The 26,742-nt window shown below is 48.2% G+C and overlaps 1 protein-coding gene across 4 annotated transcripts in view; it reads right to left on the bottom strand.

Moving 5' to 3' along the window:
* LOC142583004 (beta-1,3-galactosyltransferase 1-like) overlaps positions 1 to 26,742 on the bottom strand; it is a 136,521-nt gene that overhangs the window by 36,680 nt on the left and 73,099 nt on the right. The window contains exon 1 of one of the 4 annotated variants that reach the window (XM_075693223.1): positions 23,339 to 23,425. The exons of the other annotated variants lie outside the window; for them this stretch is intronic. The gene's annotated coding sequence lies outside the window, so the exon portion shown is untranslated. Of the gene's footprint in view, positions 1 to 23,338; positions 23,426 to 26,742 lie in introns of those variants that run through there. 4 annotated transcript variants of the gene reach the window in all.

Raw genomic sequence — 26,742 nt, 5'->3', positions numbered from 1 at the left:
ACATTGCCAAAAGTAATCGAAGCTATGCTGCACTGGCTCAGTGCATTTAGATATGGTTGCACGTTCCCATTCGCCGTTACTGCGGACATGGTCGTCATTAGGAGCCAACACGGACGAAATGTTGGCAGAGAGGAAAGAAGACAAAAGGCGTGAACAAAGATTGCAAGAAAAAAAAAAGGAAAAGAAAAAAAAAACGAAAGGCAAATAGGAAACCTTCCATGTGGGCGGCCCAAAATGAAATACAATACGCAGCCTCACGCGAGATAGGCCCGCGAAAGAAATCCTTGTACTATAACCTGACCAAGGAGTTAGAACGTCCGCGCGACTGCTCCTCCTAACTATCAGCAACGAATAGAAAAGGCAGAAATAAGAGAAAGAGCAAAGCATGTCTTGGTAGCAGACCACCAATGCCGAGCCTCTGAGGCCGGAACAACAGGGGCATAAAACGCTGCCGTTAAATGTGGATGAGGAAGAGAACATGTGAGACGAGTGCGGAAGGAGATAATGACATGTACGCTGCACCAACAACATCCGCGGGCCGTGACGACGGTGACGGGGTGGGCAGTGGTCCTAGGCTGCACCAGTTCAGTTTTAGAGGTTGGATTGCGCAACAGTTTGACGAGACACACAGAAGAGAAACACACACCACACAGTGCTCTTCTGTGTGTCTCGTCAAAAGGTTGCGCAATCCAAGCTCTAATATGATACACCAACACGCCTAGTCTTCAACCTTGACCAGTTCAGTGCAGCGTATCGGTGTGTTCCAGGCTGCACAATTTGAGGAACACACACACAAGCATGCAAGCACCTGCGTTTGGTGAAAAATATCAAAAATAATTTCGTTACTCAAGCCGTTGGCTGTTTATTATTAAAGATTCGGAGGCGTTGTCCTGCGGAACACTCAGCTCTGACAACACGTACCCTGCCCTGCGGTCGCAGCATGCGGTGAGAATGATCGCTACCATGAATGTTTATGAAGCGTATTCTAGCAATTTTCACGTAACAATCATGCAACAGCGGCGGAATTTTGGCTATACCGTTACATATTGGTCCCATAAGATGACGTAGCTGCTGCATGAGTAGGCCTGTATAATCGACAAGTCCGGAAAATGAGACAAGGCAAGATCGGTCAACGACGGCATTTGCATTCTTTCGGAACAAGTTCTGCCCTGAACGGGGGGGGGGGGAGGGGGCAAATGAAAAACGTAATATTACTTCTGTCAATACGACAATCGTAAGCAAGCTTTGAAGACTGTCCATCCTACGATAAAAACTGCGGAAGTTGATAGCAACGCCACCAGTATGCAGTACGTTCCACCACCACAATCTTTCTCTCTTGCTATTTCTCCCTCTCCTCCACCCGTACGGCGCTGCGGAGGTGCCCTCGCACGAGAGGCAGAAACGGCACTGCACTTTTCTCTTCCCGTTTTCCATTAAAATCACTCACACGTATGCAGTGCCACGAAGAAATCGCATCGAGAACAGCATTTCCTGCACAGCCGGATGCTCTACAGACGCGAATATTCTAAACCAATCAGCGCGCTTCTGTCAATCATCTTCGACGAGCACTGCATCTTAGCATGCGCCTCGCTAAACTAAAAAGACAGTGCTCGCTATTTCTCTTGCGGGGAATCCCAGGTTTAATGCCGCTTCCGAAAGCCGAGTGAACAAGCTGTACAATATCGTGGAAATAGGGGTCCAAGAATATTCGGAAGTTCAATATTAAGTCATTAGAAAAAGTAATGTACAATTAAAAATTAAATAGCCTGTTCCGTCAGCGCACGCCACTCGAGAATTTCGATCGCCTTTTTACTAGTCATTGTATCTCTTCAGTGTCTCCTGTGTGGAGACTGCCTTCTTCACTTAATTATGCAAGGCTGTGTCCGCCTACGGCGAGCAACACCCCTCCACGGCCTTTCACTGTTTCCTTATCAATTAATTTCACATTGGCAGTTCGCGAGTCGCCCCTATGTGCCGCTTCCACTGCAGCGCCCAAGTGCTTTGCGCCTATGTTGCAAGCTTGTGTTTTGGTACGAGCTCCTTTATTATCTTCTAAATTCACTTCTTAAGGCAAAATTTTTGATGGAGACAGGATGCGAGTAGCAATAGTTATCGTAAAATATTTGATGTGTTATCGTAGACAGCTCTCGTTATTTTTCTTTTGATGACAATAGCGGAGAGTAGCGCGTTGCATAGGGAACGGACAGTCTCTGGAGATTTGTTGTTGTTGTTGTTTTGTAAAATAAAAAAGAAAGGTTCTTGGTTTCTTTCTTTTTATTTGTGCTCACAGGCCCTTATTTATGTTTAAGTAACCCAACTTACGATTCTCTTCACTACATATTTCGAGTACTGTGAAGATCGAAAAACAGCATTGCGCGCCTTCCCAGTTTGATACGGATGCTTTGCATTCATTTTGGTTAGCCCAAAAAAACAGCGAAGACAAGGCCTTGTAGTGTACGTTACGGTTAATTTCAGGCCACATCGACGTCGAGTTTTCGAAGCTGTCTTTTTCACGTTCAACCTCGCAGCGAATGCGAAGTTTCGCAGAACGCTAAGCTCCCTTAAAAGGAGTCGCTTTCCCCGCAGTGACTTGCAGACATCACGTGGTTGGTTTTTACTGCCTTCAATAATAATAATAATAATACGAGACAACAGCTCTACAATTTGGAAGTGTTCTCGGGCGCGCAAGCAATCGCATAAAAGTCAGATGACGCAGTAACTTTACTCCTCTGCAAAAAGCATTTACAGATGCGTAAAGCTAACATCGGTGCCTTCGTAGAATGAAACCAAACTTCCTTCATACTAAGGGCAAGTCCCAGTGATTCCGCTACATAAGTGAGATGAGTGGGAAAATGGGCATTCTTCTGTTATAAACTTTAACCCCATCGCCACACACGCATTTTCAATGGGCACGTAAAAACGGCCCGTCGGATCATCGAAAGTTTCTGGAATAAAGCAAGCCTTGCCAGAAGCTGGGAGAAGTTCCCATAAGCTATGTCACTGGCGCAATTTTAGCGCATGAAGAAGCGTCGCTCTGCTGACAATTTTTCAAAGGAAACTTGTCGTTCAGCGACGCGGCCTCTTAACCAACGCCGCCGACAAATAGTGCTAGTGGGCGACGTACCGAATTCCTGGGCATGCAACAACAACAACAACAACAACAGCGGAAACAAATAGAAAGAGGGAGAGATAGCAAAACTCCGCACGAGTCATCTAAGCCTTCAATTTTATTTTACTGTTCGATGCCGACTTTAAGCATGCATTGGCAGGCGGGACCTTTACTTAGCGAGCAAAAATTTCGAGCACACGAGCTTGCACGTCTACCTTTTGTCTACTAACAGACTATAGGACTGCACGCACTCAATTCATAAGCGCCCCTGAGTCTATTCGCCAAGCTCTGCCTTCAAAGGAAAGCTTGGTGAATGCATTGAACGGCTGAAATAAACGGGGGCGCAAAGACGCAAATGAGTATAGCCCAAGCGTGCAGGTAAAAAGAAACAAGAAATTGAAAATAAAGCAGAAAGAAAGAAAGGGACTCGTACATAGTGCGAGCAGAAAGAAAATAAAGAGACACAGTTGCGTGTTTGCTTACTACGCATGTTGCTCTTGATGGAACAGCGCCGAGTTGATATGCGAGGCGCACGCGTCTTTTCCGAGGGAACACCCACCCATGCAGGTGCACGCGAACTGCTGAGCAGGGAGGGGAGAGGGGCGCCCGGTTAAAGAAACACTCGCGTGACCGGGACGAAACGAAAGGTCACGAATAACGGGCAACATAAACAAAAAGAAAATAGAGGAAGGAAACGCGAGAGAAAACACGAAACGAAGGGGAGAGGCGGCTTTCCCCAAGGTTGTCACGAACGGGAAACGGGCACCAACGTGCAAGAGAGAGAGAGAGACAGAGAGAGAGAGAGAGAGAGAGAGAGAGAGAGAGAGAGAAACGAAGAACAAAGAAAAATAAATAAAGTGGGAAAAAAGGGGTGACACTAATGCGTTCACATCTGTGATGGATGGATGGATGGATGGATGGAAGGATGTTATGAGCGTCCCCTTTGGAACGGGGTGGTGGGTTGTGTCACCAAGCTCTTGCTATTATACTGCCTGATGTCCTCCCGACGTTCAAAAGGAAAAAGAAAGAAAAGTGCAAAAGAACTCGCGATGAATTCCCATAACCAAATTTGTTTACCCCTTATTGAGAACTTTGCTTTTGTACGTCTCCATTTTTCGTCGTTTCCCTACTTCCACCAATCTCAATCTTTCAATCGTCTCTTACTAATCTCTATTATGGACATGTTTACTTCCCTCTGCCCTCGCTGAACCCAAGGGCTTCAAGGAGTCCAATAGTGCCTAATCGACCGCTGGGCAGATATCTTCACATTCTAATAAAACATGCTCCATCGTTTCCCTAGCTTTACCGCAGCAAGCACATGCTTCTTCTTACTTCTTATATATCTCTCTATTGGTACGTGTTCTAAGGATCCTGATCTCGCTTCGAAAAAGTAATGAGCTTCTATTTGAGTTATCATAAATTGTTTCTTTCCTATTTTCGTATTTTTTCTCTGAAGTAGTTACTCATGGCAGGTTTCTTTTCCATTTCCGCCACCCATGAGATTATTTCAGCCTCTCTGACTTTCCGCTTGACGTTCTTAGTTGCTGTGTTGCTCACCCTACAGGCTGCACACTTGCTGGTAAGCTTCCTACTTCTTTTCCTCCACTGTGAACGAATGTTTTTTCTGTAAAAGTACACCAATACACTCCCAGCCCATTTACTTTCTTCCATATTCCTCAGTCGTTATTCCTAATAAATTTTACTGTGAGCTTCACTAACTTCAAAGCTTGTCCAGGCGATATCACCCTGCACAGCTTCATATGTAATCTCCCCGTAAGCGCCCAATCCCGTTAGCGGGAGTAAGTCCCGCTTACTCTTGGTTGCCATCGAGTCCTGATTGTACCCTTGATTTCAAGCAATAATAATATTTGGTGTTTTACGTGCCAAAACCACTTTCTGATTATGAGGCACGCCGTAGTGGAGGACTCCGGAAATTTTGACCACCTGGGGTTCTTTAACGTGCACCTAAATCTAAGCACACGGGTGTTTTCGCATTTCGCCCCCATCGAAATGCGGCCGCCGTGGCCGGGATTCGATCCCGCGGCCTCGTGCTCAGCAGCCCAACACCATAGCCACTGAGCAACCACGGCGGGTGATTTCAAGCAAGCAACCGCATTTCCAAAAGTAAGTCCTGGAACCATTACACCTTTCCACATATCCCGGAGCACCTCGTACCTATTGTATCCCCATAGCGCTCCGTGCTTCATTATGGCTGCATTTCGCTTCCCCTTTACTGTTATTCTTTTTTTGTGTTTCCATATATCTATCGCCTTCGTTTATCCATATAGCAAGATATTTGTGTTCTCATACCCGAGGTATGTCCTGGTCCTATACTGCCACTGTCTGTTCACTGTTTTCATTGAACACCATAACACCTGATTTCCTAACACCAAATTTCAAACCTAAATTCTCGCCTTCCTGTCCACAGATATTAGCCAGAGGTCGCAAATCACTTTGATTGTTAGCAATACAATGTCTCTTTTACGCAGCGCCACCTACGGAGTACAATGTCCAAACGACGGCATGTGGCGAAGGAACGTACCACCGAAAAGAAAGAAGAAAAAAAAGGCAAAACAAGGAAAGGGGGGAAGGGGCTGGAGGGGTAAGATTAAGGCGTTGGGAAAAGGTCGACGAGAACGAGGGTAACGGGAAGCACGAGGCGGAGTCGTCGAATGGCGTGCTGCGTTGAAGTTGCAGAGGACGAATGCGCACGATGAGCTTCAGTTACGTTCCGGAAGCGTGTGCTCAAGCGCGTATACCAGAACGTACACAGCGCGGGGTAGTAGCTAGGCCACGTTGTGTAACGGCAGATATTCTCTCTCTCTCTTTCTCTCTCCATCTTTTTTTTTTCTCCCTGGTTCATCACCGCTCCTTCTCTCGTCGGATCGACGCATGAATCCAAGGGGCAAGCGTGCCCAGTAGTCACGCGATCAAACAATCTCGCGAAACAAAGGGGGAGAGGGAGGGGAGGGGGGGAGTGTAGGTATAGGAGCGCGGACATCAAGGAGCGCGGCCAGTCCCATCGGCCGCGGGCGATCGATAAAGACGGCCCCATATAGCGGAAGTGAAAACAAAAAAGAACACGTGTGCATGTATAAAGGCGAGATGCTGGCCGGAGGCCAGCGATCGAACGGCATGCTAGAAAAGCGGACTAGCCACAGCTGCGGGCCAAGCGGCCATTCAACCGCCGCAGCGCGCTGTGTCCGCTGACGTGTGTGGGCTAACTGTCGGCACATAGGGGGTGAGGCGTCACGTCTGCGTGAGCTGAGGTTATAGACGGATACCCAAGAGTACACGCGATTACGCGGTTACGCCCGAGGGTACCTGCCCTTACCACTGCTCTACGGAGCGGTATAGAGCAGTTTAACCGGTACGCGTGGACGGTTCTGCGAAATGAGTGTCAGCATCGAGCCTACGGCACAGAAACTTTTTAAGGTGCACGTCTCAACAGTCAGAAAGGAGTGCGCATGTTAGAAAATTGTGCGATGTTAAATTAGTTCACCTACGGGACATCTATTTTCACGTTTTCAAGCAAGAGTAACGTGCCAAATACGCTATGTGCAAATATGTATTAAATTTAATCGAATTCACGACGAAATTGATTTGTAAAACAGTGATTAGCTGCAGAGAAAAAGAGCTGAAAATCCTCTCGCTTCCGTTCTGGCAAACTGCGGCGATGCTCGCCAGTGGGCTACTTCCGTGAGCAAAACCAGATTCCTTTTCTTGGTGTTGAAAAGCTGCTTGAATGCCAATAGCGTGCTACATATTATTCAGAGGTAAAAGTGTTAAGCATTGACAATACCTCTAAGTTTTTATATGAACTTTTTACAGGAGCAACAAAGGAATAACACTCTCTTATATATATAGGCATGTTTCAGAATGCAAACACTGTGAAACTTTTGAGGAGACGATATCAACACTTTAAGACATAGAGAACAAAAGTGTGCCCAAATGCACAAGTCCGGACACCTGTCCAGAGTGGCTAAGTGGCCGGCTGCGGGTAGCGCCAACGTCCGTAGCTGCAACCGTGCGGAGACTGCTAGGTTCCACGTACGCTTCTCCTATTATAGCCCATGAAATCGGCAGGCGCCATGACGATGCGCAGTCTCATTGCAGTGTCGGCCTGCGCTTTCTTTTCTTTTCGAGAGAGATCGCAACCAACTATAGGCCGAAGTGCGATTCCTCCTGCACATGTATTTAATATTAGTGTGGATCTTAATGCTGAGCTTCACTAAGGTCAAAATTGTCCAGCCCACATCACCCTGCACAGCTTCATTTGTAGTTCTTCCGTAATTTTATCAATTCATCATCATCATCATAATTTCATCAATTTCATCAATTCAACACAAAGTTGAATGCGCCTATATTCCCGTACATGGCGTTGCTCGGGGCATGACTATAGTGTGACCCACGCAGTCAACTGTTTCCTCTAACAGTGAATAGCTAGGCAAACAAAATTTCGTTTCATAACACCCTTATTTTTTCGGCCCTCTTTCATCTTTTTGGATATTGGCGAAAGTAACCTCTATACCACTCTCATGAACGGATGCTGCCCGGCAACTTGAATCACTTGCTAGCCCCATCACACTTCTGCGATGGAATTCACCGGGTTTCACCAACTCACACTAGCATTACCCGCCGTGGCTGCTCAGTGGCTATGGTGTTGGACTGCTGAGCACGAGGTCGCGGGATCGAATCCCGGCCACGGAGGCCGCATTTCGATGGGGGCGAAATGCGAAAACACCCGTGTGCTTAGATTTAGGTGCACGTTAAAGAACCCCAGATGGTCAAAACTTCCGGAGTCCTCCACTACGGCGTGCCTCATAATCAGAAAGTGGTTTTGGCACGTAAAACCCCAAATATTATTATTCACACTAGCATTCTCGACTCTAACTAGCGACACCGCCTGCCATTTGGACTCTCCCGTCCCGAAACAACGTTGTTGCGTCGCATGTGGTTGGGCGTCGTAATTACCAACGCATATTCATTCCTAATAGGGATCAACAATTTGTGCGGGCAGGATGAGACTCTAGAGCCCCTTCTGTATCACTGGCCATGCTTTGACACTTAACGACGTATTCTACAACCTAAACTCAGCCTGTTAGATAATAGAGTACTCACGGAACAAAACATCCTTGGACCATGGCCCATGCATTCTTGCATGCAAACGGCCACAAAAACCCTTTTACATTTCGTGAAGGATGCTAGATTGTACGAACGCTTGTGACAGCGTGAAGCTCTCCGGACAGCATTTAACCGTCTGGACTCTTAGAATTTTCGGCAATAAAGATCCTTGGTCAATGGCCGTACGCGTCGATGGCACGGAAAACCAAAACAAGCATCGTTGCAGTACCTCAAATCGACAGGTCTTGGTGATCGCTTGTAGCCTCGGTGCGAACCGTCAAATGTGCGCGTAACTGTGCTCTCTCTCATCTGTCTCTCTTTTCATCTCTATGCCCTTTCCCCTCATGCAAGGTAGCAAACCGGATGTAGAAGCGAGTGTACTTGTGTGCTATCTACGTCTCACAGGTGGCGTCTGATTAACCTACCTGCCTTTCGTCTCTTCTATTTCTCTCTCTCTCCCTCTCTTTGTGACAACTGATATTCCTCTGCGACTGACTCTGTGAATGGCTGACTCTATTATTTTTTTTCTCTCCTTTCCTATTCTTCCCTTTTCCCCTCCCCAAATATAGGGTACGCCCCAAATACTGGGCACGTCCTTGTTTAACCTTCCTACTTTTCCCTCTTCGTTTCTCTCTTTCTCTCTCTCTCTCCATCTAACCTGTAAATTTATGAGGTTCTGCAAGCGTAACTCACCTAAATATTACTACGAATGTTCCCCAAATGACCAAACTGTGTTGTTTGCTTGTTCGTTTGTATTCTTACATGTTGCTTCCTCACTCCGTTAGGGGAATTATGCGCTTACAGGGACACTAAAGGTTAATGTTCAGTGAACGTGGACTGTTGAAATACCATCCCAGACACCTCGAAACGCTTGTTTCATGCGAACAAGAGACTTATTTTAAGATAAAATGCGTTCTGAAGCGTCCGCGTACCTCTAGCGCAGTTCAAATCACCCGCCCTCCGATCGAGTTGTTGTGAGTTGTGACGTCATGGTCTCATAGTGACGTTGCACCGTCGGTGAGTAAAACGGCGCCCGCAGACGACGCTACGGCTTTTCTGCACAAAACGCAAACGCACGGCCAGAAACAGAGCCACGACATAGCCGACAGCAGCGCGAAAGCGGAACTATGGTGCCTAGCGGAAGGAAAAGCGCGCGACGATAAGCTGGTTCTTTATTTTATGACGCCAACTGTGACGCTCGTTTGCAATGGACGACCCTAACAACGACACATTGGCTTGCGATGCTGGGCTCGACTTCAGCGATTTAAGCCCTGATGAACGTCACCTGCTGCTGAGGGCTCGCGCTGCCGGCGTCGTTGCGCGCTACTACCACGGCAACTGTATGTCATGGCTATACATATTCGCACATTTGTAGCTTATCCTTCGTGAAAACCAAATGCCGCACTCACCGCCCCGTCTTCAACCTGCAGTTGTTATTGCTCTTCGGAGAACGCAGGCAAGACCGACGGAACAGCGCTACGGGAAAGTATTGCTTTGAAAGGCACTCCACACGACTTCAGTAAGTCGGCGTTGAACTCGTAATACTCTGGTCGAAAGTGCAGCGAGCACACTATGCGATTTTGCGGCTCTTTGCCAACGGGCTGTGACAGAGGTACGGCACTTAACCACTTCGAACGGAGAGGTTCACTCGTTTGCACACAGTGATAAATAACGTTGGATTCGCCGCTGCAACTGCCCTTGGCCAAGTTCTGCGTACCGTTCGCGCATCCCACGACATCACATGGACGTGGCATTTTCGCTGCTTGTTCCAAATGCAAGTTTCGCGCACCAGCAGAACCAGCGCAGCACGACGCGATAACGAAACAACTGAAACACCGAAACGCGCGCGGCGCAGAGTCGAGCGAAACGAAACCTCTCGACCACCCATACTACTGAAGGGTAACGTCAAAATGTCAGTTTTTCTTAGAATCGAACAGAAGTAGACAAGTAGCATTTTCTTTCGTCTTATAACCTAATGAAATAATATTTTTAATACGAGTATTTGAGTACTAGTGACATAAATTATGATGAGGAGTGCCTTCGTCATCGGGCAAGTACCGGAATGTCGCTGGGGGGTCTCAAATCGTGTCGTGCATTTACCTCAATTTCTCGGTTACTAAAGCTCTGTTCGCGATTATATTGACGCCTTAGACGTTCTAGAGCATTTCTTTATTTCTTTAACTTGACTTCATAGTGACCTTTAGTGTCCTTTAAATCAAGCTGCTGAGTAAGCATGTATCCCATATTCCTTCTTAAGAAGTAACGAAATATAGAGCAGGAGGAGCCTGTTGTATGCTGTAGACGGATCTAGCCTTGCAATACGTGAAGGTAATTTCTTCGCCCGAGCGTCTCCTTTCAGAAGGACAGCACTGCTCAACATCAAATGAATTGAAAAAACACGCGAAAGGGGAAGGGAAAAACTGTACAATAGAAGATGAGGAGGGAGCGCACCAATTAAGTCAACATAACGGATATAACATAGCGAACTATTTTTCTGACGAGTACCACCGCAGGTACGATGCCACGTATACTATTCTGCTAATTACGAACGCTTGGAGTAGTTTAAGCAGATTGTCTTCTTTCATTACACTATGTTTGTTGGCTATTCGTTTAAGTAGCCGCATGATTTGAGATGTTATATTGTCTAATCAGCCAAAAGCGTGGCAGTTTGGACGAGTTGGTATGTCATAACTGTTTAAGGCTATTAGCGCAGCTCAGGACGAGCAAAAAAGGAAAGAGGTAGGGGTCTGGTAGCGCAAGGTCGGGCATCCACCGCGTCCGCGGCTGGTGCTCAGACCCACTAAAAGGACGCCGGACTCAAATCTTGTTGATTTGAACATAAAAGTTTACGTTCTCTCTCTCCATTGTAGCCGTTACTTTCAATGATGAGGCCCAATACTCTGATCTTGTCAACCTTGGGTATGGGCGTACAAATTACACTGCTCAATCAGAAAAAATCTACAAGAAATCGGACTCTCCATCACCACCAGCAACGATAGACTACTGAAGCTAGGTCTTCACAATACATTTGGAACAAGCAGCGAAAATGCCACGTCCATGTGATGTCGTGGGATGCGCGAACGGTACGCAGAACTTGGCCAAGGGCAGTTGCAGCGGCGAATCCAACGTTATTTATCACTGTGTGCAAACGAGTGAACCTCTCCGTTCGAAGTGGTTAAGTGCCGTACCTCTGTCACAGCCCGTTGGCAAAGAGCCGCAAAATCGCATAGTGTGCTCGCTGCACTTTCGACCAGAGTATTACGAGTTCAACGCCGACTTACTGAAGTCGTGTGGAGTGCCTTTCAAAGCAATACTTTCCCGTAGCGCTGTTCCGTCGGTCTTGCCTGCGTTCTCCGAAGAGCAATAACAACTGCAGGTTGAAGACGGGGCGGTGAGTGCGGCATTTGGTTTTCACGAAGGATAAGCTACAAATGTGCGAATATGTATAGCCATGACATACAGTTGCCGTGGTAGTAGCGCGCAACGACGCCGGCAGCGCGAGCCCTCAGCAGCAGGTGACGTTCATCAGGGCTTAAATCGCTGAAGTCGAGCCCAGCATCGCAAGCCAATGTGTCGTTGTTAGGGTCGTCCATTGCAAACGAGCGTCACAGTTGGCGTCATAAAATAAAGAACCAGCTTATCGTCGCGCGCTTTTCCTTCCGCTAGGCACCATAGTTCCGCTTTCGCGCTGCTGTCGGCTATGTCGTGGCTCTGTTTCTGGCCGTGCGTTTGCGTTTTGTGCAGAAAAGCCGTAGCGTCGTCTGCGGGCGCCGTTTTACTCACCGACGGTGCAACGTCACTATGAGACCATGACGTCACAACTCACAACAACTCGATCGGAGGGCGGGCGATTTGAACTGCGCTAGAGGTACGCGGACGCTTCAGAACGCATTTTATCTTAAAATAAGTCTCTTGTTCGCATGAAACAAGCGTTTCGAGGTGTCTGGGATGGTATTTCAACAGTCCACGTTCACTGAACATTAACCTTTAGTGTCCCTGTAAGCGCATAATTCCCCTAACGGAGTGAGGAAGCAACATGTAAGAATACAAACGAACAAGCAAACAACACAGTTTGGTCATTTGGGGAACATTCGTAGTAATATTTAGGTGAGTTACGCTTGCAGAACCTCATAAATTTACAGGTTAGATGGAGAGAGAGAGAGAAAGAGAGAAACGAAGAGGGAAAAGTAGGAAGGTTAAACAAGGACGTGCCCAGTATTTGGGGCGTACCCTATATTTGGGGAGGGGAAAAGGGAAGAATAGGAAAGGAGAGAAAAAAAATAATAGAGTCAGCCATTCACAGAGTCAGTCGCAGAGGAATATCAGTTGTCACAAAGAGAGGGAGAGAGAGAGAAATAGAAGAGACGAAAGGCAGGTAGGTTAATCAGACGCCACCTGTGAGACGTAGATAGCACACAAGTACACTCGCTTCTACATCCGGTTTGCTACCTTGCATGAGGGGAAAGGGCATAGAGATGAAAAGAGAGACAGATGAGAGAGAGCACAGTTACGCGCACATTTGACGGTTCGCACCGAGGCTACAAGCGATCACCAAGACCTGTCGATTTGAGGTACTGCAACGATGCTTGTTTTGGTTTTCCGTGCCATCGACGCGTACGGCCATTGACCAAGGATCTTTATTGCCGAAAATTCTAAGAGTCCAGACGGTTAAATGCTGTCCGGAGAGCTTCACGCTGTCACAAGCGTTCGTACAATCTAGCATCCTTCACGAAATGTAAAAGGGTTTTTGTGGCCGTTTGCATGCAAGAATGCATGGGCCATGGTCCAAGGATGTTTTGTTCCGTGAGTACTCTATTATCTAACAGGCTGAGTGTGACGCAATACGCAATACGAACGCCTGTCTAAAACTAAAATAGGTAGGCAAATAATGGATCGCCTAAGTATGAGGTATCATACCAACATGGCGTCAAAGTAGATATGCCCAGACACATCAGAGACATGATAACCCTACCTCCAATACCCAAGAATATGCATCCTACCCACCGTCAGGGTAGACGGGCAAGCAGAGCACGCAATATACAGAAGAAATTCGGTAACAGCAAGGACACCACATTTGTAGACGGAGCTAGATACAGGCACAAGGGCACCTACACAGCAGTGGTGATAAATTACGAGGGAAAATCCACGACGAGCGCTACAGTCAACACGCAACAAGCAGAAACCGCAGAGGAAATAGCTATCGCGCTAGCCATAGCACGAACACAAGCGGGCATAATCATCAGTGATTCCCAGACGGCGATACGAAACTTCGCCAACGGTCGAATCTCCCCAGAGGCTCCTAAAATTAGCTCCTAAAATTAGCTAACAACCACGACAAAAGTGTCGATCTCATCTGGACACCCGTTCACACACTACCAGACGGTAGCAATGAGGCGGCGCACCACATGGCTCGAGAGCTTACGGACCGAGCCTCGGTTAGACCCGCCTTACCGAATACCGATGAGTGGGAGTGGGAAGATCGAATGACCAGATTTCACGAAATTACACAACACCATAGATTACAGAGGCGTACATTCCCGCCGCCACACCTAATTAAAATTAATTTTAAAAAATTAAGCAAAAATCAGTCTGTCGAATGGCGGCAGACTACAGACCAGAACCCATCCGAGTCCAGTTATTATGCACCTAATACACCCAGATTTATACACGACTGACAAGTGCGGACATTGCCACTCTAGAGCCACCCTGGAGCATATCCTATGGGAATGTAAGGCTAAAATACAGGATAACGGTGATGCAGCTTTAAACAGTGACAGCCTCCGCGCGCGATGGGAGTCTGCTTGCTCGGCTCGGACCTGCAGCACCAACTCTGGGCCGTCCAGCGAGCCCAGGAAGCCGCCAAGGGCCAACAACCCTTGGCCGAAACCTAGGCGGGGTCCAGGCCCACCCCACCAAATCGCAGGGCACCGAATAAAGTTATTTGAATGAATAGCTAACTATTTTGAGCACAAAATTCACTTGACAGCCATATAAGCGGAGAAGTGCGCGTTTCTAAAAGGCCACGAGGGTCAACAATTGCCTGCTGACTGACAAGTCGCAAGATACAGTGAACTCGCATTTCTCCAGCATCAACTCTGTGTGATAGAGGACTTAACAGAACTGATGATGCTTTGCTTTATCGCATCCGGACAGGGTCAGTGCAAACACCACATTCGCGAAGCAAGACAGGAATCGGCCCATCCTCGTCGTGCGTGCATTGTCAAGCTCTTAGTGACATTGAACATTATATACTAAAGTGCCTTGGATTTGAAGCAGGACAAGAAACTAATGGACGGACTCAAGCGCAAGACGGCACCACACTGAATTGGAAGTGACGTTTTGTTCCCGCGACAACATTGAATATTTAGGAGGGAGGCGCTTCGGCTCCTCCTAAAGTTCATCCGTGATACAGAGTTGAGAAGTGAATGGTGAACCGTACGAGTTGTTGTGATTCTGGAAACGCACAACTTATTGGGCGCCGAGTCAACTTGGTTTTGGAACATGGTGCATTTAGCTTATCTATACTGCGAACGCTTTCAGACCATATCGCGGTTCATAGGTGGCGTTCAAGCGGAGCAACTGCCGGCAACTTTTGCAAGGCTAGGTCCGCTTGCAGCAAGTGACACCCCTCTTCCGCCTCCTGTCATCGCATGCAGGCACACACACTTTTCCGCACGCCCGTAAAACGACCGAGAGAAACCATCCCTGAGCGCCTGCCTTCGTATGGAGAACTGCAACGGTCGTTCGTTCCAGATGCCGAGTAAACACAACAACGCCAGGAAAACGATGACAAATTATGGTACAGCCGTTGCGTAATACAGTTCTGCATGTATGAGGACACATCAAGAGAGAGAGTGAGAGAGAGAGAGAAAACGGACGGCAGCAATGAAATGAAGGATCACGTTTTGTAACAGTAATCCCACGGAAACGCAGCTGCACCCAGCCATCACTAAAGTTGTTCTGCGGTAGTTTTGCCGATAAACGAGAGAAAACGCACAAAATAACAGGGATCATCGAGAGGTCAACCCAGGGGTACCTGCGCGACGCAAAGGTCTCCGCGTTTTCTTGTCGACGAACATGCGCACATGACGTCATGCGCGACACCACTGTGTACATTTCGTTCTTCACGCCGCTGTCAATGCGCTTCCAAGCGATTCATTGCGTGACCCAGACTCTCTCTGCATTTTTCCCAGCACCGCGTTTGCGACCGATTACCCTAACCGGCTCTGGGATACGAGGACTGCGTCAGCCAACTAAAACCTTCATCAATTTGTTTTGTTGCCCATAGCAACATTTCTGAAAGAGCGATGAGCACCTAGAAATGTTTCTATATATCATTGCATCCTTTCGTGATTTTGGACTTCGCTGTTTCCCTACGGCAAATGTTAGCAAGAACTGAAAGTTTACCAAGGCTATTTATCAATGCCTTACAATCACTAACGACGTTTAGTATTTCACTGGAAAGCTAATATGACACGGTGTTCTATGCATTCATTTGTCAAACTCCTGGCAATTTCCAGCTCGATAACGTCTTAGGTTCCTCGCCGATGGTTTCTTCAACTGCTTAAGCTGCTGAAGACAAAGTCTCGTTAGCTTTCTTGCCTCTCCTTTCTTTTCTCTCTCTCTCTTGGCCACACTGAACGCATACATAGAGACTTATGATAACTGGAATGAACAAGTAACATTCTATGTCGAAAAAAAAAAGCCAAGGCACTTCTTCGCAATGTGTACATCTCAGAATCGATGTCACTAGATGTCACAGATATTCTTCAAAGATACGTTCTCAGATAACAAATGCGCTGCATATTCCCGACTTCGGTAGAGCGGAGGACCGAGTGAGCCTATAGTCACTTCATTTCTCCTTACGCTCGCCCAACTCATACAGTTACGCAAAGCCGGACATGGCGCCTCGTTGCCTGGACAAGGGAGAACATGGGCTCTAACGAAAAAAAAAAAAAAAAACCGGACCACGCTGACTCAAAGAACACATAGCTCGCCGGAACCCCGTCGGCCCCGGCTTTTTGCACCCATTGGCGGCTCGATGCCACCTAGCGGAGCGAGAACAGACAAGCCGGAGGCGCGGCCAGATCAGCGAAAACACGATCCCCGGATCGATACGCACACGCTGCCTACACTAACACCGGCCGAAACGGCTACGGCCATACAGCCCCGGTGCCCCTTCCGGATAACAAAACGTATCTGGAATCCCCAATGCTCACCGACTTCCCGCGATCTTACAGGCCGGTTGCTCATCCGAGCCCGAGGCCCTTACTTCACGCTCAAGAAAGCCGGGCTAGGCGAGGTATTTGTTCGGAACGCGCAGAGGAAACTCTCGTGCCCGGGCCTTTGTTATCCCGTCACTGGAAACGTGTAATCAATAAACACCGTGTTTTGTCTGAGAAACACGGAGACAGATGGGTGGATGGAAAAACTTTGTTGAGGTCCATTAGGTCGCGCTAGTTTCCTAGCCCGAAGCGGGCAGCTCTCACGTTGGGACCCAACACGGGGGAAGAAATTTTTATGAAAGAAAAAGTAGAGATGATGGCCTGGATGACAATGCCCGTGGCCTCAAACTCCGCAGAAGTGCAAATGGAAAGGGGTGGACAGAAGAAAGTGGAGGATGATTAGGAATAATGCTGATGTAATGCTGTGAGCTGACACCGAACATTAACATCAATTAGCTTGGAGTCCAATGCGGAACACGCATAGTGTTTCCGGCAAATCTCCTTGCGAAAAATGGACGCTCGTTAACACTGTTGCACGTTCTACCATGTATACGCAAGCATGCTTATACAAGTATAACTATGTACATGACGTGCAGACGTACCAATTACACTTGGGCACGGCGGGGCATATTATTACGTTATTTGAAAACATATACATGCTTGACAGGAAAGGGAAAGTGAGGGGTAGGTTAGCAACTGCCACTAGAATAGGCACAACGCCTGCTTACTCTTCAGGAGGAGACAGAAAAAGCAATGTCAAAGAAAAAAGTCTGACAGCAAGCTGCCCCATGAGTTACGGAAAACAGCAGTGCGTGCCTGGAATTTCCGCCCATAGTCCTTGTTTTTTTTTTGTTTTTTTTTAGAACGCAGCTTTTAAGAGGAAGATTTAGCTCGGGTGCTCCTATCTAAATACATGTGAAAGGAGAATTCGTTTTTCTCGGCAACCACTGCACCAAATTTGACGAGGTTTGTTACATTTATAACAAAAACCTGAAATCTAGTGACTGTTGGTTTCGAATCTTTTATTTAGGTTGTCAATTTTTTATAAAAAATGTGAAAAAGTCGAAAATTTTCAGAAAACTAAACTATCAACTACAACTCTACAACTCAGCAATTAAATATGATGTCACAATTATGTGAACTGCACCTCATAATACATTTAAAGCGGACAAAATTGATATCACACATCAAGAAAAAAAATTGTAATATGGAAATACAACTTTTGCAGAACCGTTGTACACAACATAACGAATTCACATGAGATATAAATTGACATACCGGATTTGTCCGCTTTGAATGATCTAATGGATTCCGTTTACAGAACTGCGATATCTGTTCTCGATGCACAGCTATTAACTTGTAAACTTCGTGCTTCTATATTTTTTTCGACCTATCGAATTTTTGAAAATCTTGTTCACAAAATTCAGGCCCTACATCGGAATTCCGCTTCCAACAGTCACTAGAATTTAACTTTCTCTCTCAAATGCAACAAATTTCATTAAAATCGGTTTAGGGGTTATCTCAGAAAAACGTTCTTGCATTTTACATTTGAATAGGCCGCGTCGGAGTTGGACCCGAGCTAAAGCTTCCTCTTAGGCGCCTGTTCCTGCGTTGAGCGTCGCCATGCCTCGGCGTCCCTCGTAACCAAGCAAACGAGTACAGCGAAAGATGAAAGAGCGAACGCGGAGCGCAGTGGGGGATGAAAGGCGGCGATAGCGAAGAGAGCGCGAAGAGGAAAGCGGAAGAGCCTACAGTGAAATTATGAGGCGGAAAGCGGAGGAGGAGAGTATGGCGAAAGGGTGAGGCGGAAAGCAGAGTGCCGCACGAGACTGGTTGCATGTGCGACGCGAATTGTGTAGTACTTTCTGGAAGTCGTTCGGGGCACCAGCGATTACACTGGAACCTTCGAGGAGTCATGTATAAAAGCGGAGGCGCTAGACCCGCTGATCAGATTTTCGACGATGGTCGACTCTGCTCGCCGCTACTGTTGCGCTTGAATGCTACTTGTTTTCTGGACAAAAGTTGGCCCAATAAATAGTTAATTTTGTAACCCACAGTAGCGACGCTGTCGTTCTTCACTGTCACTACCATGTGACAGTATAATCATAATACGAAATAGTGTGAGCCATTTCTTTCTGAACGATGAGCGACGCAACCGGCGGAAGTGCTTCGTCGGCCGCGCAGCTGCAAATTAAACAAGCTGCCACCCGCCGTGGTTGCTCAGTGGCTATGGTGTTGGGCTGCTGAGCACGAGGTCGCGGGATCGAATCCCGGCCACGGCGGCCGCATTTCGATGGGGGCGAAATGCGAAAACACCCGTGTGCTTAGATTTAGGCGCACGTTAAAGAACCCCAGGTGGTCAAAATTTCCGGAGTCCCCCACTACGGCGTGCCTCATAATCAGAAAGTGGTTTTGGCACGTAAAACCCCAAATATTATTATTAAACAAGCTGCCCACGAGCAGAGGCTCAGCGCCGCCGCCGATAGGACCCTGTCGTTAAGAATAAAATTATTTGCCACGTATTCTGAATTCAAAACACCTACATAGCTGCGCTCCAAATTCGCATTAGGAAGTATCGCAATCATCGGTGATTTTTTTTTTTCGTCTTTAATGTTCACCTGCGCACTTTCATATGCAAGCGCGAAACCAACGCGCACGCTACAAAAACGAAACAGGTTGTGAAAAACAATCCGTTTAGTTACAAAATGCGCAATGTTGATTTGAAAAAAAGAAAAGAAGTCATACTACTTATATCCCACATAACCGGACCAGCCGTCCAGCAGTGGGAGGTCCAGATGACAAGCCCAAGCCCTGAAGATCAGCATTGTGAGTAGAGCCAAGCTATCGGCTCAGGCCCACTGCATCCTGGACTAGGGACGCCGGCCCCCTCGGAGCGACTCCAACGTCAGCTCATTTACACAACTAAAGTTTATTCCTCCTGCTACTACTAATTTGCGACGAGAACTGACACCGAGTTCGGTTGTGTGGCCTGCTTGGGTTACTATAGACACGAAAAAGCACCGAAAATCAAGGAAGACTCTCTTTCTCGTCCTCCTCAACTTTGGAGCGCGAAGAAGTTATTTTCTGGCAGCCCCAGTCAAACTAGCCCAAGTGAGAGTTCGAATGCACTGCGCAGCGGTAACTTTTGAGCCAAGACTGAACGATTCTTGAGCCACGTAACTGTGTTACCTGAATGCGCAGACGTGTTTATACTACACTGTCACGCCTTTGCCACCCTGGAGGCAACAGGCAAGAGGGGTTTGAACCGTGGACCTATGCGGAACAGAGACACGGCACAGGGTGTCGCGGTACAGTGTCCAATGTAACCTGATGCACCAACGTTTATACGCGACGCGCTACACGATCGTCACCAGTAACAACAAAAGGAGATAGGAAATCGTATTTTTACTCGTTCAATTATGTTTATTCGTTGCCCGTATTCCTGCATACCACTTTCTTTGGGTCTTTTCCAATTCTTCCTGCATGGTTATCTACAATGTCTTTAATGCATAGGGAGGCCTTGTTGCAGAGCTACGTTATCACAATCGTTATCGCGTGGGGGCGTCCTTCGAGCTTCGAAGAAAAAAAAACTGGCTGTGGCTTAGCTAAGGTTAAGCCCAGGATGCGAAGCATACTAGCCTTTATTTTAACGCGACAGCGTTAAGGAGCACGTGTCGCAGAAAAGCCGGTGTCGTCGGCGTCGGCTCAGGCGTGCGGCGCTTGCTCAGGCGCACATTTCGTTGTCGCGCCGAACGCTGCGTTGCTCGACGCTCACCGCGTCCGATGCGGGGCGCGTAGTCGCTGCGCCGTAGCAAAGCCACCGAGAAACAGTCTCTGCAGCACGCCGCAACCTTCGCTTCTCATTCCAACGAGCAGCTCTGTCTCCAGGAGGCATCTCACCTCGTGTCTAGCAGAGGCAAGCGCAGCTGCTTATATACCGCCCCGACGGCGCGAGTTGGAGCCCCGTTTCTCCTCTGTCGTGACGTCACGGTGTCACGTGGCATTGAAGGCGACACCGCCGCGCCTGAGGAGCTGGGTTGAGCTCTAGTAATATGCTTCGCATAAAAATGGCCAGGCTTAGCTTGGTTAAGCCAAGAATGCGTTGCATATTGCCCGGTCAGGTGGTGGCTGCGGCCGCGCGCGACCGCGCGAGTTGGGGCCCAGCTTTTCCTCCGTGACGTCACGCGCCGGCGCAGCGCCCCTAGCGGGAGGAGCGGGAGTCAGGTGGTGGCTGCGGCCGCGCGCGACCGCGCGAGTTGGGGCCCAGCTTTTCCTCCGGCTGTCGTGACGTCACGTCACGTGGTTGCGCTAAAGGTCAATGGTGGCTGCCCGGCGGCGCCCAAGGGCTGAACTGAGTGATTGCAATATGCAACGCATAAAAGTAATCAATATTGAGACGACCTCTAGCGCCTCTTCTCTTATTCAAGTAGCACTTTTCCCGTTCACATCCTGGTTTAATTTGCCGCGCTGGTTTAACGCCGACCCCACTCATTGCAAATTGGCTCCAGTGGTTAACTCTGGCAAAGTTACGTAATTCGCACGGGTGACCAAGCCGCTCGGTTGCGCCACCCACGGCCACAGCTGCACAGTGCGAACTCTCGCAGTCTTCTTTCGAGTGCAGACCGCGGTGGCGCATTCCTTGGGGGCAGACACGCGCAGGCGCCGTCCGCGTGCCGCAATTTGCATGCGCTTGAGAATTACCAAGGGGGCTGCCTAATTTATTCCGCTGCTCTCGTGCGAGACGAATCCGTATAATTGGGAGAGGAGAGGAAGTGTGGGATGCAGGTACATATTACACGCGAGTGGAAGAGATATATCCTATCGACGCTCTACGTCCGCTAGAGAACATTCTGCAATCAGACGCAGTCGCCAACTATGCAACTCCCCGTTAGCAATCCCGTACAGGAAGGCGCGAATTCGAAGCGAGATAATAACGTGGAGGCGAAAACGTAGTGGTATGACTTGGTGAAATCGACCAACTCGGCTGAAGTAATACTGAGAGTTCGGTGGGAAGATTTGCACGAAATGTGCTTGGTATACATCCAATGACCTCTATTGCGAAGCGCACGCGGTCGAGAAATGACACACGAGCGCAGTTGGAAGGCCGTACGTGTTGGAACACAGAATAAGCGTTGTCTTTAATATTGGTGCAGAGCTTACGCAAGGTCCTGTGTCTTGCATTAATAGTGACCTGCTGCACACCTTTAGATGTTTAGAGCAGAATTCCAGGACGGCATTGAACCAAAAAGGAAAAAGAAAATCACGGACGCAAGAGCTCTCGTTTTGTGTGCTTCCGTGTCGTCCTAAAGTTCTTCGCTCAAAATATGACAGTTATGGATTTCCAACAAGCCCGTACCAACGCCTTAAAGAACTCCGTTTTGACATCTACAGGGGTACCACTTGTTTTAAAAAGTACATCAAAGAATTATGATAAAAAGAAAATTACAGGCTTTGAGCTTAATTTCGTATGGAAATAAACCGAACACGACGTGGACGCTTTCAACATTACGTAATTCATGATCTAAAGTACCTAAGCGCCGCTAGGAAGTGATGACAGTGCTGTGAATGCGTTTCCTAGCTGACGACCTAGATTCTCTGACTGCGACAAGGTTACACAAGTAATAAAACAATGAAGCATAGCGGCAATAAACGGAAGCAGTCGGTTCCTTTGGAAATGTTGCAACAGCTGTACCAGGTACGGCTGGCTCCCACACGCGGCAGATATTGCTCCATAGGCGTTCTAAGCTTCGTTCGCGGCTGAATAAATCACACTCGGGAAGTGAGAAACCTCAGCGAAATCAGAAGGGAGAAACGTGCTTTTTGTAACGTAAGAATTTCTGAGGCAACCAAAGTACAGAAAAAAAGGAAGAAGAAAAATGAAGGAACAAAAAATTTTAACGCGCAGGCGTGCCGATGTTAAAAAAAGAAAAAGAAAGGGAAGAACGTGCTACAGTCGATCGCTGGAAGGCAGAACAATACGGAGAGTGGGTGAAAAATGAAAAAAAAAATACTTCTCGTTTTGTTGATTGTCCATCAAAACTACAGATTGTTTTGCGGGAATGCTGTGAACAGGCAGCTTTCACTACTGTTGCCGCAAGAGTTGTGTGCGCCACAACCAGAATTGTTCCATAACTTCATTCAAGAAATATTCACGAAACGGAAGTCCGAAATTTCGGTTGCCGTTGTACGTTGGTTTTATGGGCGGGTGGCACTGCTGCGGACCCTGAGCACAATCTAGCAGGTCCGAAAAACCAAGTTCATGCAGAATCGGTCACAGACTGCATTTGTATTGTTTCGAAGTAAGTGTCGCCCTAAACTGGACGCAAAGAAAATATCGTAAAAGTATCGATGCCAATATCACAATAGCAAGCAAACAGTACAAAGTCGGTCGCTTTAGGATAAAATCGTAAAAGTTTGTAGGTATGAAAGCAGAAGTAGGCGAGAGCCTGCGCGCGGGGTAATGCTGTTAAGAGAAAACAGTGAGACGTAAAACAGAGAGCAGGGGGGAGGCGGTAGGGAAAGCAAAACGGCGTACTGCGTTTCAAGTCTCCGTCGACAGTGGCGCGACATTGTCACACCACATTCGATAGAGACTAGCAACGGCGTCAGTTTTTACCACCTACCCACCACAAGAGCCGCGCCAAAGTACAGACAACGGAGAGGCGGACGATAAGGCGCCGCGTAATTCGGCAGCCGCGCCTCCCGCGCTTATCTGCTCAGCATACGCGTACGTCTTGCTTCATTGGTCGTACGCGCGTCTCCGATACCAGACAATTTATAGGGTAAAGAGCTATTCGGGTCTAGGTGGAGGGTGGTTGTGGATGGAGCGGTGGGGATGGGGGGGCGGGGGGGGGAGGTCATCGAAAACGCTGCTACTTACGCCGAGGACGCTTGAGCATCGACCTTATAGTGGGATCCAGACTGTCCGCGCGTTTTCCGTGTCGCGCGCCCCGAGGGGGGGTGCTCACAAACGTACACGCTGCCACAGCATCGCATGCGCCAAACACACGCGGACATTAAGACTGCCTGCAGCCCCGGACACTGCTCCTCCCCCCCCCCCCCTCGTTCTCGAGCCTTTCCTGCTCAGCATGCTATTACGGCGCCGACGCACGACAACGAGTTGGTTCGTCTCGGCGCCCGCGTTTCCGGCCCTAAACGAGGGGTATATCTGTCTGCCCGCAGCCGAGCACGGGCTGCCTGCCCGCATCAACCCGATGACGGCCCAATGAGACCGCTCACCAACTTTATCTAGACGGATGCAGGAACAGCGACGATGCCCATTAGAGAGGATTTTAGCTCGGAGTGTCACCGGCCTCCTGGATCTTATAGCGTGAAGGTCGCGTGAATCTACAGCACTGTACACGAACATTCGAGAAGTCGCGCGAGTGATGTTTTCTACTGTTTTTTTTCCCTTCTTTCTTTTTTTTTGTGCGCATACGATACATGCGGTTCCAATCTCGAGCACTCGTGAACGAAACCCATGCAGTCGGTTTCAAAGAGCTTCTGTGAGATGCGGTTCCCGCGCAAATAGGCGACTTTAAGCCCATCTTATTCCTTCTTTCCCATTTTAAAGCTGCCATCGTCGAAACGTGCACCAAGTAATGTCCCACTGGGGCCCTTGAAATAAATAAATAAATAAATAAATAAATAAATAAATAAATAAATAAATAATATGAACCAATCTCAAAACGCATCTTGATTATGCGACTGCATTGCGACACCGACTTTTATTTCTCCTGGCCACGGATTATGCTGCAAGTTAAACGGCAGGTAATACAGCAGCAAAATGAACACGTGCTGGATATACTCAATATACAACGACGGCACCCGCCCTGAAACGTGTATGGCGGCTGCATATGATGGCTCTTGTTAGTGTCTAAGTGGTGCCAAGCGTGTCGTATTTTCAGAACGCGTCGCGCATTGCCTATCGATGAGGAATGCACTGCGGTTAATGAGAACTGAATTCTGGGGTCGCACGTGCCAAAACCACGATTTCATTATGATGCACGCCGTAGTGGGGGACTCTGGATTAATCTTGACCTCCAGGTGATCTTTAACGTACCCCCAATGCAAGGGACACGGGCGTTTTTGCATTTCGCCCTCGTCGAAGTGCGGCCGCCGCGACCGGGATTTGATACAGGGACCTCGTGCTTAGCAGCGCAACGCCATAGCCCGCGGTCCATGACAGACGTCTATACTAAGATGGGCTCTGACCTCCCGGTAAGGCTTAACGTGCACATAACTCTACGTAGCTCCACCAGCATTATCGCACTCCGCCAGCACGTACTCGCACCCCCATGCTCAACTGGTCCCCGCAGCTCCGCACATCACGACGGAATAAGGCCGCTCTACAATACAACACCAAACACAATGAGGATAGCTACAGGTGCTCGTTGGTACGGCGTATCTTTTGTTGTAGCGCAAGTTGAACAAGGACAACAGAAAGGCACATTTTTTGGTATACATTTTGGTATGGTATGGTATACGTAGCGCTGTGTGTGTCAAATGTACCTTTCTGTTGTCCTTGTTCAGCTTGCGCTACAACAAAATGAAGCTAAACACATTGTTTCACCGGCAGCTGAACACAGCCAAGGCGTTCTTCTACGTAGCGCGATGACGCGAGTTCGATACCCTACCACGACGGATAATATACAATGAAGGAAGTATGCAAAACGCTCGTGCACCTGGATCTGGATGAACGTTAAAGGATTGACCAGGCGGTCAAAAATTAACGCTAGCCCTCTTCTACACAGCGCCCCTCATATGCCCTGCGTGACATTAGGTCGTTCAATCCCGACTGCTTATTCAATAAATCAATCCCGTCGGCTCGCCATATGTCGTTATTTAGACAGACTATGAAAGCGAACTCCACAAGTGCGAATTCAGAACGGCGCTAGCACAGCGATTGTTCTTCACTATGGGGAACCAGCGCTGGATAGGCGGCGCGTCGAAAAGAGTGCGTTGCACGCCGCCCTGGCGACGAAACGCGGCATATTCCAGCCACACAACCAGACGACACACACATACGCAGCCGTATTATAGTTCGTATGTTTCCGTTTTCGCGCCGCTTCAAGTGGAGTTTTTGTAAAGAAGCTAGCGCCATCAAGTGAAGAAATGACGAAAGAAGCTTTTTAAGCTTTATACATTTTTCACAGTGCGTCGCGGCGAGCACGTGTGTTTCTTTAACGGTTGCGTCGTGTATCGATGCCATGCTTGCGTGGCTGCCTGCCTCGCAAATCTAGCAGTTATGGCTCCGGTCGTGCTGCGCTATGGTTTCGTAAGTATTAGTTGGCCTGAAGATATTCCATATTTCTCTGGCTAGACATGAAAAATTCTGATGTTACTTCGCCACAGCAGTCAATGGAGAAGAAAGCTTTATCGCATCAGCTGACTCGCGCAAGCAAAGGTTTGAGTGCTCGGCTGCTTGATCCGTAACAATCCTGGCTACATTTAGCACTAATTACATTAATTTGCCGGATGCATCTCAGCGCCGAGTCCTCGTCCGCATGCGAATTTTTATAAACACATAGGTGGCTTAGTCGCGCGTGCGCCGGCACTATGCGCATACAACTCGTATTACAAGGCAGCTTCCCTCCCACATAATTCTTGGCGATGAATGGATAATTTTTAGCTTTCGTATCGTTCACTTGGTGCGGTGGCGTTGGAGGGGGCTTGGCGGTGGCATCGCGAAGGAAAAATGGTACATATGCCGGATGGTGCATGCTATTGCTCATTTTGTTTCCGACGAAATACCGACAGCAGATTCTGCTGATTGGTACTGTCTGCCATGGCTGACCGTCTTCACTATCGAATAAACAGAGGATACACGCGAAATTTGATTTAGAAACCAGTCCGACACCGCTTGACAGGGCGACAAGACGGGAGCTTACTCCGCCCGCCTGACTGCTTGGATCCAACGCCTCCTCCGTTCTTGTTCGTAGGGTTTAGATGGAAAGACGCAGAAGGATACATCCTCCCTCATCCCGACTTAGTTGTGGCACTTGTATACGCAACAGTATCGTCGGCGCCCTTTTGTTTTCCTTCGACTTTAAGGGCACGCAACGCAATTTTCGTCCGCGGGGGAGGCTGCATTGTGCACGTTCTGACCGCCAGGGCGGCGCTGCAGGCGCCGTGAAAACTCCAGCGCTGGTTCCCCATAGACTGAAGCAGTCACGCCTAAGCAATGCCCCCGATTTATTTCAAATCTCTGTTCACGCTGCTATTTGTGCTGATGGTGTACGAGCATACAGCCGATTCTGCCCCCGCCCCCCCTCGTAACATAGC

This window comes from Dermacentor variabilis, chromosome 5 (assembly GCF_050947875.1).
Source record: "Dermacentor variabilis isolate Ectoservices chromosome 5, ASM5094787v1, whole genome shotgun sequence".
Taxonomy (NCBI): Eukaryota; Metazoa; Arthropoda; class Arachnida; order Ixodida; family Ixodidae; genus Dermacentor; species Dermacentor variabilis.
Note: the sequence above shows the minus strand (reverse complement) of the source record. Positions and strands in the feature narration are given on the sequence as shown.